Here is a 13,466-nt window from a genome sequence, read left to right on the forward strand (position 1 = left end):
TCTGCCTTTAGTTTATACGGCAACAACCTTCAGATGTGCCTGGAGGTGGCAGCAAAGAGTCAAATATGCCTCCAGTTTATATATCTGAAAATGAAATGCTGGAAAATTGTTACAAAACAGAAAAAATTGGAGCCTTAAAGACAAAGTAGACCTCAGATGCTGGTTACAAAAATCAAATTGATAGAAGAACCAAGTAAATATACAAAGAATTAATATTATCTTCAATTTCTTCTGGACTATTTGTCACTTATCTTAAAGGCATACGGAGCAAAACTCGCAATAACCTTGACACTTCGATGATGCCAGACTGGTAACTTTTCTGGACTATCACCATTTGAATCTGGTTTACTATCACTGTTGTACAGGATGTTGTGAAGCCTCTTGTTTTGTGGCAGCAGTACAGTGCAGGGCATAAAATTGCAGTAAGTTACCAAATAAATAAATAGAGCAAAAGAAAATGGTTCGTGGGCTGTTCAGAAATCCAGCGGTGGAGGGGCTGAAACTGCTCATGAACCATTGAGCGCGGGTCTTCAGGTTCTAGTATCTCCTCCCCAATGGTGGTAACCTGAAGTGAGCACGTCCCTGGTGGTGACACCATTGGACGCATACAAATCTAATTTTAATTCATATTTTAAACAGAAGCATAATGAATTTTCCAGTGAACTAGGTGAGATTAAAGTGGGTACCTTAAAAGGGAGTATGGGAATGGGATACCAGTGATCCGGGTGCTGACCTATTGAGATTTCCAAACAATGGGATAATGGATATTCGATTTTCAGATCAATTGTGTTGAAAATTATCGATGAATTCTTTAAATTAATTTACTATTCATTGCCTGCCCACTATTATTCACTTTAATGATAATCTAAAATCTACTACAGCTGACCTAACCTTCATATCTTCAAAGTTTTCTTTGTGTATATTAACAGGCTGGATCCTATTCAATTAGATCACTTCCAACATATCATTTTTGATTTAGGCTTCTTTTTCAGCCTCAAAGACAGCATCTAGTGGTTCCCTAATACAATAGTGCACTCCTGACCTCACAACCTACCTCGTTACGTTCTTCACGATTCAAGATAATGTTATGTTAATGTTATTTACAGTACACAGGTGAAAAGGAGAACGAATACTCCAGATCTGATGCAACACAAAAAAACACAATAAGATACAGAGCACAATAAATATAAATATATAAGATAGCTTATATACTGTTCATAGATTGATTGCATGTCCATAAAGTGCTGCGTTATGGAGTGTCTGGTCTATACATAAAGTGACTGACAGGAAATGATAAAGTATTGGTGACAGGGGGTTGGAGAGGTGATTTAATGGGTGGGGGTGTTGATCAGCCATACTGTTTGGGGAAAGTAACTGTTTGTAAGTCTGATGGTCCTGGTGTGGAAGCCTCCTCCCTGATGGGAGTGCGACAAACAATCCATGAGGAGAGCAGGTGGGATCCTTCATGATGTTACTGGTTCTTTTCTAGCATCCTTCTGTAAGTATGTCCGTGATGGCAGGTGTGCTGGTGCTGGCGATACACTGGGGAGTTTTTTACTCCCCATTGCAGAGCCTTCCTATCCACTGCGGTGATAACTTGCTGGGATGCTCTCTGTAGAATGATGTGAGTAAAGACGTGCAAACACGAGGAAATCTGCAGATGCTGGAAATTCAAGCAACACACATAAAAAATGCTGGTGAACGCAGCAGGCCAGGCAGCATCTGTAGGAAGAGGTACAGTCGACATTTCAGGCCAAGACCCTTCGTCAGGACTAATTGAGAGAAGGGATAGTAAGAGATTTGAAAATGAGAGGGGGAGGGGGAGATCTGAAATGATAGAAGACAGGAGGGGGAGGGATGGAGCCAAGAGCTGGAAAATTGATTGGCAAAAGGGATATGAGGCTGGAGAAGGGAGAGGATCATAGGACGGGGAGGCCTAGGGAGAAAGAAGCAGGGGGGAAGCCCAGAGGATGGGCAAGGAGTTATAGTGAGAGGAACAGAGGGAGAAAAAAGAGAGGAAAAAAAAGGGAAAGGAAAAAAAATATTAATAATAAATAAATAAGGGATGGGGTAAGAAGGAGAGGTGGGCCATCAACCCTGCTCTCAAATGCATCTCCCCCATTTCATGCACACCTGCTCTCACTCCATCCTCCCACCACCCCACTAGGAATAGGGTTCCCCTGGTCCTCACCTACCACCCCACCAGCCTCCGGGTCCAACATATTATTCTCCGTAACTTCCGCCACCTCCAGCGGGATCCCACCATAAAGCACATCTTTCCCTCCCCCCCCTTTCTGCTTTCCACAGGGATCGCTCTCTACGCGACTCCCTTGTCCATTCGTCCCCCCATCCCTTCCCTTCAATCTCCCTCCCAGCACTTATCCTTGTAAGCGAAACAAGTGCTACACATGCCCTTACACTTCCTCCCTCACCACCATTCAGGGCCCCAGACAGTCCTTCCAGGTGAGGCGACACTTCACCTGTGAGTCGGCTGGAGTGATATATTGTGTCCAGTGCTCCCGATGTGGCCTTTTATATATTGGCGAGACCCGACGCAGACTGGGAGACCATTTCGCTGAACACCTACGCTCTGTCCGCCAGAGAAAGCAAGATCCCCCAGTGGCCACACATTTTAATTCCACATCCTATTCCCATTCTGATATGTCTATCCACAGCCTCCTCTACTGTCAAGATGAAGCCACACTCAGTTTGGAGGAACAACACCTTATATTCTGTCTGGGTAGCCTCCAACCTGATGGCATGAAAATTGACTTCTCTAACTTCCGTTAATGCCCCCCCCCCCTCGTACCCCATCCCTTATTTATTTATTATTAATTTTTTTCCCTTTTTTTCTCTCTTTTTTCTCCCTCCATCCCTCTTACTATAACTCCTTGCCCATCCTCGGGGCTTGTCCCCCCTCCCCCTTTCTATCTCCATAGGTCTCCCATCCCATGATTCTCTCCCTTCTCCAGCCTCTCATATCCCTTTTGCCAATCAACTTTCCAGCTCTTGGCTCCGTCCCTCCCCCTCCTGTCTTATCCTATCATTTTGGATCTCCCCCTCCCCCTCCCACTTTCAAATCTCTTACTAGCTCTTCCTTCAGTTAGTCCTGACGAAGGATCTCGGCCTGAAACGTCGACTGTACCTCTTCTGAGAGATGTGCATCATCCAGCCCTCTTCAGCCTCCTCAGAAAGTAGAGGCGTTGGACCTTGAGAGGTTGTGTGAGCTGTGCACTCTCAGGCGTTTGAAACTGTCTGCAGTTTCCACCGTTGTGCCACTGATGTAAAGGAGAGTGTGAGTGGTGTGAGTTGTCCTGAAATCGATAACCATCTTCGACTCTGTCACATGCCACATCATTCGCACTCTTTCCAATGTGATTACTCGGCTGCTTGGCTGTGCAGACATGTGTGAGCAGAGAGCACAGCACTGGATTCATCACACAGCCCGGGGGGATGGGGGGCACACGTGTAGACGATGGGGAGGGGAGGGAGGAACTGTTGTGCATCCTGACAGTCTGAAGTGATTTCATTAGGAAGTGCAACACCAGTGGTGTATTTAGACTGAGGAGCAGGAGTTTGTTCACCAGGGTCTGTGGGACAACAGTGTTGAATGTCGTACTGAAATCCAGAAACAGTATTCCTGACACCAGTGTTCTTGTTTTCTAGGTGTGTCAGGGCCAGGTGTGCGACAGATGCTATAGAGTTGTCAGAAAGCATATGGATGAGTATCCATTATGGCAGAAATTGAGTTTTTGATGTGTGCTATTACCGGGCATTCAAAGCACTTCATAATGATTGGGGTCAGTACCACCAGACTGTAGTCGTTTAGTTCTGAAGGTGAAGAGAGCTAATTGTCTACATACACCTTACTGTCTACCTGTCATGTAATTTCTCTGTAGCTGTTATACTTCACTCTGCATTCTGTTATTGCTTCACCTTGTCCTACCTCAATAATATGATCTGTATGAACAGTATGTAAGACAAGCTTTTCACTTTATCTTGGCGCATGCGTCAATAATAATCCAATTCCTATGAAAATTTAATGTACAATACAATACAATACTATGCAGGCACAAATTTTGTTCAACAATTTATTTTACTGTGCCTTTAGCCTGGTGTTATTCAGGCTTGCGCCCCTTTAAAGACCCAGCAGCATTAGCTGGGGCTCAGAGACAGTATTTTGGTAGCTGCTGGACGCAATTGGAACTACAACTCCCAGAAGGCACAGGGCGCTCCAGATCCAGTTAATGGGCGGGGCGAGGGTGGCGCAGGCGCAGAAGGTGAAAACCGGCCGGCATTGGAGGGGGAATTTAGCAACCTCTCACCTTTACGTTGACCCCTGACCCGGGACTCTCTAAAGAAAGTGAGTGATTCTCTGACCCTATATTTATCCCTCAGTCGATCCTCATACCCTCCTCACAATCTATCCACCAACCGTCTCTCGGCAAATTCACTCCCCCGCCCTTCACTCTCCGCTCTTCTTCACCCGCACCTCACCCTTCCTTCCCCCTCACACGCCTCGCCCTCGTCCCTAACCACTCTCTCCTACCCCATCCCCTCACTCTTCTCTCCCACTTTCTCCTCCTCTCCCTCTCCTTCACCCGCACTTCCACCCTCCTCTCTCCGACCCCCTCACCCTCACCCTCCCACTGGTCCCGTAACCCCCTCCCCTCCCTCCCTCCTCCCTACTCACCGTACTCCACCACTCCACCTTCAATCTCCCTCTCCCTCACCTTCCCACTGATCCCCTACCCCCTTCGCCCTCCCTTCCCTCTCCCCTCCCCTTCCTGCCCAACACCACACCCCCTCACTCCTTCCCCTCATCCTCCCTCCCCTCCCCCTCTCCCTCCTTCCACTTGCTCCTCACCCTCCCCCCTTACACACACACATCCGTCTTTACACCCCCCTTCACAACCCCCTCACACCCTCCCCTCTTCACCACCCCTCTCTCCCTGCCCTACCCCTCTACCCACACACACACCTCTACCCACACACACACCCCCCTCTAGACACACACACCCCCTGTATACACACACGCGTGCGCACGCACACACACACGCCCTCTACACACACACACCCCCACACACGCACTCTACACACACACACACCCCCTCTACACACACACGCACACACACACACACCCTCTACACACACACCCTCATACACACACACACCCTCTACACACACACACACACACACGCACCCTCTACCCACACACACACCCCCCTCTAGACACACACACCCCCTCTATACACACACGCGTGCGCACGCACACACACACGCCCTCTACACACACACACCCCCACACACGCACTCTACACACACACCCCCCCCTCTACACACACACGCACACACACACACACACACACACCCTCTACACACACACCCTCATACACACACACACCCTCTACACACACACACACACACACACGCACCCTCTACCCACACACACACCCCCCTCTAGACACACACACCCCCTCTATACACACACGTGTGCGCACGCACACACACATGCCCTCTATACACACACACACACACTCTATATACACACACACCCCCACACACGCACCCTCTACACACACACACACCCTCTACACACACACGCACACACACACCCTCATACACACACACACCCTCTACACACACACACACGCACCCTCTACACACACACACGCACCCTCTACACACACACCCCTCTCTCTCTCTCACACACACACACACACCCTCTTTCCCCATCTATACTACCCCTCTTTCACCACCCCACCTTTCCACCTCTTCCCTACCCCTCCCTCCCCTTCCCCCCAAAACCCCCTACCCCCACCCCTTCCCCAACCCCTCTTCCCCCACCCCTTACTCCTCTGTTACCACTGCTTCCCCCTTCCTCCCCCTCCTTTTCCCTCCTCCTTCCCCCTCTACACTAGCCCCTGTCTTCGAACACACCCCCTCTTCCGTGCACCCCACCTCTTCCACTCCCCCCGCACCACTCCCCCTCCCTCCCCTCCCCTCTTCCCCTCCCTCCCCTCTTCCCCTCCCTCCCCTCCCCTCTTCCCCTCCCCTCTTCCCCTCCCCTCTTCCCCTCCCCTCTTCCCCTCCCCTCTTCCCCTCCTTCCCCTCCCCTTTTCCCCTCCCCTTCCCCTCTTCCCCTCTTCCCCTCCCCCTTCCCCTCTCCATCCTCCTCCTACCATTGTGAAAGCCTTCATCTTCAAGGTGCTTCTCTCTCAATCTCCCCCCTTCGCATTCCAGTCTCCAGCTTCTTGGTACTGCCGGTTTTTAAGTTGAGAAGTATACACCAAATGCTGGAGAAACTCAGCAGTTCAGGCAGCCTCTATGGAGAGGAACAAGCTCTCACCCTTTCGAGCTGAGACCCGTCATCAGGACTGGAAAGTAATGTGGAGAATGCCAGAATAAGACGGTGGAGGGAGGGGGGATAGATGTATAGGTGAATGGGCTGAAGAGGAAGGAATCTGATAGGAATGGAGAGTGGACCATGGGAGAAAGGGAAGGAGGGAATCAGTAGGAAGGTGATAGGCAGATGAGGCGAAGAGAAGGGGGTTAGAGGAGAGTCGGAATGGGTAAATGGAAAAGGAGAGAAGGGAGTGTGCGGAAATGACCAGAAGTTAGAGAAAGCGATGCCCTGACAGAATATTAATCCTACGCACTGGGAAATCCCGCCTGGTGTGTACGGAGTAAGGTGCAATGTATATACTGAACCTGTTTAGATTGTAGTGACGTCTCACCCTCCCCCCCCCACCCCATATTGAACTTGTTCATGCAAACTTTAATCTTCTCTCTTTAATCATTCTGGTACAGTGTCACTAAACATGATGGGATCCAACACCATATATGAGTTTGCTGATGTGGGCCGTATCAAAGGGGGTGATGAATCAGCATACAGGAGGGAGATTGAAAGTTTGGCTGAGGGATCTAATAACAAAAAACTCTCACTCAATATAAATAAGACCAAGAAACTGATGGTAGGCTTCAGGAGAGGGAAACAAGAGGTCCACGAGCAAGTTCTCATCAGAGGTGGAGAGAGTCAGTAACTTTAAATTTCTGGGTGTCACTATCTCAGAGGATCTGTCCAGGACCCATCCCAAATTTTCTTCACAAATATAATTCTGAAGAAAGCACGATAGTGCCTCTACTTCCTCAGGAGTCTGCGGAGGTTCAGTATCTCATCAAAAACTTTGGCAAGCTACTTTAGATATGTGGTGGAAAGTGTGCTGACCGGCTGTGTTACGGCCTGGTATGGGAACACCAATGCCTTTGAGCGGAAAATCCTACAAAAGGTAGTGGATTCGGTCCAGTACATCAGGGGTAAAACCCAACCCTCCCAACCATTGAGCACATTTACATTCAATATTGCCGTAGAAGCTCACCACCCGGGCCATGCTGTCTTCTTTCTGCTGCCATCAGGTAGAAGGTCCTCAGGATTCACACCACCAAGTTCAAGAGCAGTTACTACCCCTCAACCATCAGGCTCTAGAAACAAAAGGAGATAACAACATTCATTTATGGATTCTTTCATCTTGCTATTGCATGCTCATTATTTATTTATATCTGCATCTGCACTGTTTGTTTACAGTTTACAGATCCTGTTACAGTTACTATTCTATAGATTTGCTAAGTATGCTCGCAGAACAAGAGTCTCCGGGTTGTATGTGGTGACATCTATGTATTCTGATAATAAATGTTACTTTGAACTTTGAGTTATTGATGTTGTAATTTAGAACATGTATTTTCTCCTTTTTGGACCCTTAGGTTCTGCAAAACCATCAGGGAGCGTTGAGACCTCCATATGAATACTGGGCCATCAGGGAGTGTTGAGACCTCAGTACGAATAATGAACCATCAGGGAATGTTGAGACCTCCATATGAATACTGGGCCATCAGGGAGCGTTGAGACCTCTACATGAATACTGCACCCTCATCTGCAACTCACCAGGTAAGTTAAACTGAGAATCATATGGCAGCAACTCAGTGCATAAAAGCATGCAGACGTGGTCAAGATGTTCAGTTGTTGTTCAGACCAAAGATCAGAATGGGGAAGAAATGTGATCTAAGTGACTTTGACCGTGAAATGATGGTGCCAGGTGGAGTGGTTTGAGTATCTCAGAAACTGCTGATCTCTTGGGTTTTCATACACAACAATCTCTAGAATTTACAGAGAATGTTGTGAAAAGCAAAAAGAAACATTCAGTGAGAGGCCATTCTGTGGGTGAAAGCACCTTGTTAATGAGAGAAGTCAGAGGAGAATGGCCAGATTGGTTGAAACTGACAAGAAGGTAACAGTAATTCAAATAATCAGATGTTACAACACAAACAACAGAAAATCTGCAGATGCTGGAAATCCGAGTAACGCACAAAAAATGCGGGAGGGACTCAGCAAAGAGTTCCTCCAGCATTCTCTGTATGTTGCTTGAATTCAGGAGCCATGTGGATATGCAGGAAATTTAAGGATGTGGACTTTGCGTAGGCAGAAGGGATTACAGTCGATTCCAGTTAATTGGGATGTATCAGGAGCAGTACATTTTGGCCCAATTATGCTGCTGCCACAATTTGCCAAAGTTTTGTGGAAATAGTTAAAAAAGTATAAAAAAAGATAAACTATTGTTTAACTGAGTAACAAATTAAGTATTTAAGTCAAATATTAAACAAATTAGAACACTAACAATACTGCTACAGTACTATAGAATTATAACTCCAAATAGTTATCGATGGAGGAATTTATCCAGTGTATGAAGCCGTGTTCTTTTGATTGATTGCAAATGAAGAAAATCAGTGCAGATAATACCTTCATACAATGCTTTCAACGATTGTATCCTCCACATCTTAAGTTTCATTGTAACATTCAAGATGATTTTCAATACCTTCAAATTCCTGGCAGTTCCTAACTTGTTGAAGTAGTGACATTATTTCATGGAGCTTAAAGCGCTAATACGAGGGGACATAGTTTCAAGGTGCTTGGAAGTAGGTACGGGGGGATGTCAGAGGTAAGTTTTTCACACAGAGAGTGGTGGGTGCTTGAAATGCAAGGCCAGCAATGGTGGTGGAGGCAAGTGCAATGGGGTCTTTTAAAAGACTCTTAGATAGGTACATGGAGCTGAGAAAAATAGAGGGCTATGCGGTAGGGAAATTCTAGGCAGTTTCTAGGGTAGGGTACATGGTCGGCACAACATTGTGGGCCGAAGGGCCTGTAATGTGCTGTAGATTATTACGTTCAATGTTTTCACTCCTGGCTCTTTCTGACATCTCCAGGCCTGAATGCTTGAAAACGAAGTGAGCAATACAGTTCCAAATTGTCTTACTGCTTATTTCTCATTAACTATCAATGCCAAAGACTACACCTTATGAACGCAAACACACGGAGCTGATGCTGTTTAATAACTGTTCACTGTAAGCGTGTATGGGGTCTAATAGCCACACAATGTATGTGACTGATGTTACTTAGAAACTTTGGCAACAGTCTCCTGTCTCAATTGAAAAGTGGTATAGTCCCAAATAAACAAAAGTAATCCCAGCTGTGTTCTGGTTTAGATTTTGTTCTTTGAGATTTGTCCCAAATAAGCAGCTGCCCCAATTAACCAATGGCCCATTTAACCAGATTCAGTTGGGCAGCCTGCTCTGACTTTTCTGCTGTCGGTGCAGCAACGTTCCTGTGAATGGGAGTGGTGAACAGAGAGCTCTGCACCTTGGAAAGCTTCCGAGTGAAGCACTTGACGGCACTGTAGCCTAGCCGTTAGCATAACACTGTCACAGCACCAGCAACCCAAGTTCAATTCCGCTGTTGTCTGTGAGGAGTTTGTATGTTCTCCCTGTGACTGCTTGAGTTTCCTCCGGGTGCCCTGGTTTCCTCCCACTTTCTAAGGATGTACTGGGTATGTCGTTTACTTGCTCGTGGCAGCGTGGGCTTGTTGTGCAAGGAGGGACTGTTACTATGCCGTATCTCTAAATAAAATAAATTGATTACTAATTAATTTCCTGAGAAAACTAAAGAAATTTGGCCTGTCCCCTAAAACCCTCACTAATTTTTATAGATACACTGTAGAAAGCATTCTTCTAGGGTGCATCACAACCTGTTATGGAAGTTGTCCTGTCCAAGTCCGGAAGAAGCTGCAGAAGATCGTGAACACGGCGCAGCACATCACACAAACTAATCTTACGACCTTGGACTCACTTTACACTGCACGCTGTCGGAGCAGTGACAATAGACAATAGGAGCAGGAGTAGGTCATTTGGCCCTTCGAGCCAGCATCGCCAGTGCTGCCAGGATAATCGAGGACACGACCCACCCAGCCAACACACTTTTCGTCCCTCTTCCCTCCGGGAGAAGGCTCAGAAACTTGAAGACTCGTACGGCCAGATTTGGGAACAGCTTCTTTCCAACTGTGGTAAGACTGCTGAATGGATCCTGACCCGGATCTGGGCTGTACCCTCCAAATATCCGGACCTGCCTCTCGGTTTTTTTGCTCTACCTTACTTACCATTTTTCAATTTTTTATTTATGATTTATAATTTAAATTTTTAATATTTACTATCGATTTGTAATCCAGGGAGCAGGAAGCACAGAATCAAATATCGCTATGATGATTGTACATTCTAGTATCAATTGTTTGGCGACAATAAAGTATAATTTGGCGCAACATTATGGGCCAAAGTCCTGTGTCGCACTGTTCTGTGTTCTTAAGCCAGATTCCTGATGACTGCGTTAATTCCTGGAATCATAGGGTTTTGCTGTGGGAATTTTTGAATCTGATTTGCATCAAACGCACGGGAGTGCAGAAGAATGAAAAGTAGGACACATGATTGTACTGCTGTAAGAGCAATTGGCAGGGAAGATATTGAGAGGCCACTTACTCAGGCTGGGGAGTCTAGAACCAGGGAGACACTATTCTAATAGTTTTAACTATTTAACCATGAGTCAAGTAACTTCTTTACTCAAGAAATTGCACATGTTTGAACTTCTCCATCCTCAGGGAGCTGTGTCATTCAGTGCATTCCAGTCTGAGATTGATAGATTTTTGGATGCAAGGATGTGGGGGTGGATTGGAAAAGTGAACTGGATTGACTGTAATATAATTGAGCCAAACTATAAGGGACAACTTCCATTTATGTTCTTAAAAAGATGGATTGCAGCTGGAGCACTGGGGCTCCACAGGGGACTGTCTTGTCTCCCTTTCTCTTCACCATTTACACCTCGGACTTCAACTACTGCACAGAGTCTTGTCATCTTCAGAAGTTTTCTGATGACTCTGCCATAGTTGGATGCGTCAGCAAGGGAGATGAAGCTGAGTACAGGGCTACGGTAGGAAACTTTGTCACATGGTGTGAGCAGAATTATCTGCAGCTTAATGTGAAAAAGACTAAGGAGCTGGTGGTAGACTTGAGGAGAGCTAAGGTACCGGCGATCCATGTTTCCATCCAGGGGGTCAGTGTGGACATGGTGGAGGATTACAATTACCTGGGGATACGAATTGACAATAAACTGGACTGGTCAAAGAACACTGAGGCTGTCTACAAGAAGGGTCAGAGCCGTCTCTATTTCCTGAGGAGACTGAGGTCCTTTACATCTGCTGGACGATGCTGAGGATGTTCTACGAGTCTGTGATGGCCAGTGCGATCATGTTTGCTATTGTGTGCTGGGGCAGCAGGCTGAGGGTAGCAGACACCAAAAGAATCAACAAGCTCATTCGTAAGGCCAGTGATGTTGTGGGGATGGAACTGGACTCTCTGACGGTGGTGTCTGAAAAGAGGATGCTGTCCAAGTTGCATGCCATCTTGGACAATGTCTCCCATCCACTACATAATGTACTGGGTGGGCACAGGAGTACATTCAGCCAGAGACTCATTCCACCGAGATGCAGCACAGAGCGTCATAGGAAGTCATTCCTGCCTGTGGCCATCAAACTTTACAACTCCTCCCTTGGAGGGTCAGACACCCTGAGCCAATAGGCTGGTCCTGGACTTATTTCCTGGCATAATTTACATATTACTATTTAATTATTTATGGTGCAACTGTAACGAAAACCAATTTCCGCCGGGGTCAATAAAGTATGACTATGACTATGAAATAACCACACTTTACAACAGTGGTGTGTAGAAGAACATCTCTGAATGCACAACACATTGGATGGACTACAGCAGCAGAAGACCAGGAACATACACTCAGTGGCCACTTTATTAGGGACTTCCTGTTCCTAATAAAGTGGCCACTGAATGTACATGTGATAAATAAACTTGAATCTTGAACCTTAAAAAGTTTAAGGGATTATGCAGCAAAGGGGAATCAGCCCAGATCTTATTGAAGAGCAAAGCATTTTTGAAGGGCTAAATTTTTTCCTTTGTGTTTGCCAAACATTTCACAAGGATGTTGGTGCTGGTTCTTCTGTCTTGCCTGAGGAAGAGGCCTTTGTCTTTCTTTGTTTATCAACATGTAATATGATAGCACTTGTGTCTTCTTCTTATCCAATGGCTTTCAGATCTTCTGACCCAGTTCTTCGGGATCGAGCGTGGATTGCATCCACTCTGGTGCTGTTGGTTTTGAGGTGCTGAGTATATTGGTATGCTTGTCGCATTCACAGATGAAGCAGAGGGTTGTGAGGTTATGCATGCCTTCTGTTCTTTCGTGCATGACCATGATGTCCTCAATACCATCCTGAACACCACTTCTCCACTTTGAGTCACCATGGTGCCGAGGCTCCTAGGGTTCAGTGAGGATGAATCAGTGTTTTGGCAGTGCAGAGAATTGGTAATTGGTTTATTATTGTCACACAAACGAAGATAGAGTGAAAAACCTCCATTCAGGGCCCCAAACAATCCTTCCAGGTGAGGCAACACTTCACCTGTGAATCTGCTAGGGTCTGGTGCTCCTGATGTGGCCTCCTCTACATTGGTGAGTCTCGTTGTAAATTGGGGGACTGTTTCATCGAGCACTTCCGCACCCTCCGCCACAATCGTGACTTCCCTGTGGCCAAACATTTTAATTCCGAGTCCCATTCCCATCTCGACATTACGAGGAAATCTGGAGATGCTGGAAATTCAAGCAACACACACAAAAAATGCTGGTGAATGCAGCAGGCCAGGCAGCATCTATAGGAAGAGGTACAGTCGACGTTTTGGGCTAAGACCCTTTGTCAGGACTAACTGAAAGAAGACATAGTAAGAGATTTGAAAGTGGGAGGGGGAGGGGGAGATCCAAAATGATAGGAGAAGACAGGAGGGGGAGGGATGGAGCCAAGAGCTGGACAGTTGATTGGCAAAAGGGATACGAGGCTGGAGAAGGGAGGGGATCATGGGACAGGAGGCCTAGGGAGAAAGAAAGGGGGAGGGGGGAAAAACCCAGAGGATGGGCAAGGAGTTATAGTGAGAGGGACAGAGGGAGAAAAAAGAGAGGGGGAAAAAGGGGGAAAGAAAAAAAATAAATAAATAAAGGATGGGGTACGAAGGGGAGCTGGGGCATTAACGGA

At 46.7% G+C, this 13,466-nt stretch overlaps 1 protein-coding gene across 1 annotated transcript in view; it reads left to right on the forward strand.

The window, feature by feature from the left end:
- Nucleotides 1–4,280: 4,280 nt before the first annotated feature.
- Nucleotides 4,281–13,466, forward strand: part of LOC140191261 (long-chain fatty acid transport protein 1-like) — an 89,292-nt gene continuing 80,106 nt past the window's right edge. Inside the window, exons 1-2 of the mRNA XM_072248508.1 lie at nucleotides 4,281–4,363; nucleotides 7,762–7,945. The gene's annotated coding sequence lies outside the window, so the exon portion shown is untranslated. The remainder of the gene's footprint in view (nucleotides 4,364–7,761; nucleotides 7,946–13,466) is intronic.

Source organism: Mobula birostris, chromosome 32 (assembly GCF_030028105.1).
Source record: "Mobula birostris isolate sMobBir1 chromosome 32, sMobBir1.hap1, whole genome shotgun sequence".
In the NCBI taxonomy this organism is placed as follows: domain Eukaryota; kingdom Metazoa; phylum Chordata; class Chondrichthyes; order Myliobatiformes; family Myliobatidae; genus Mobula; species Mobula birostris.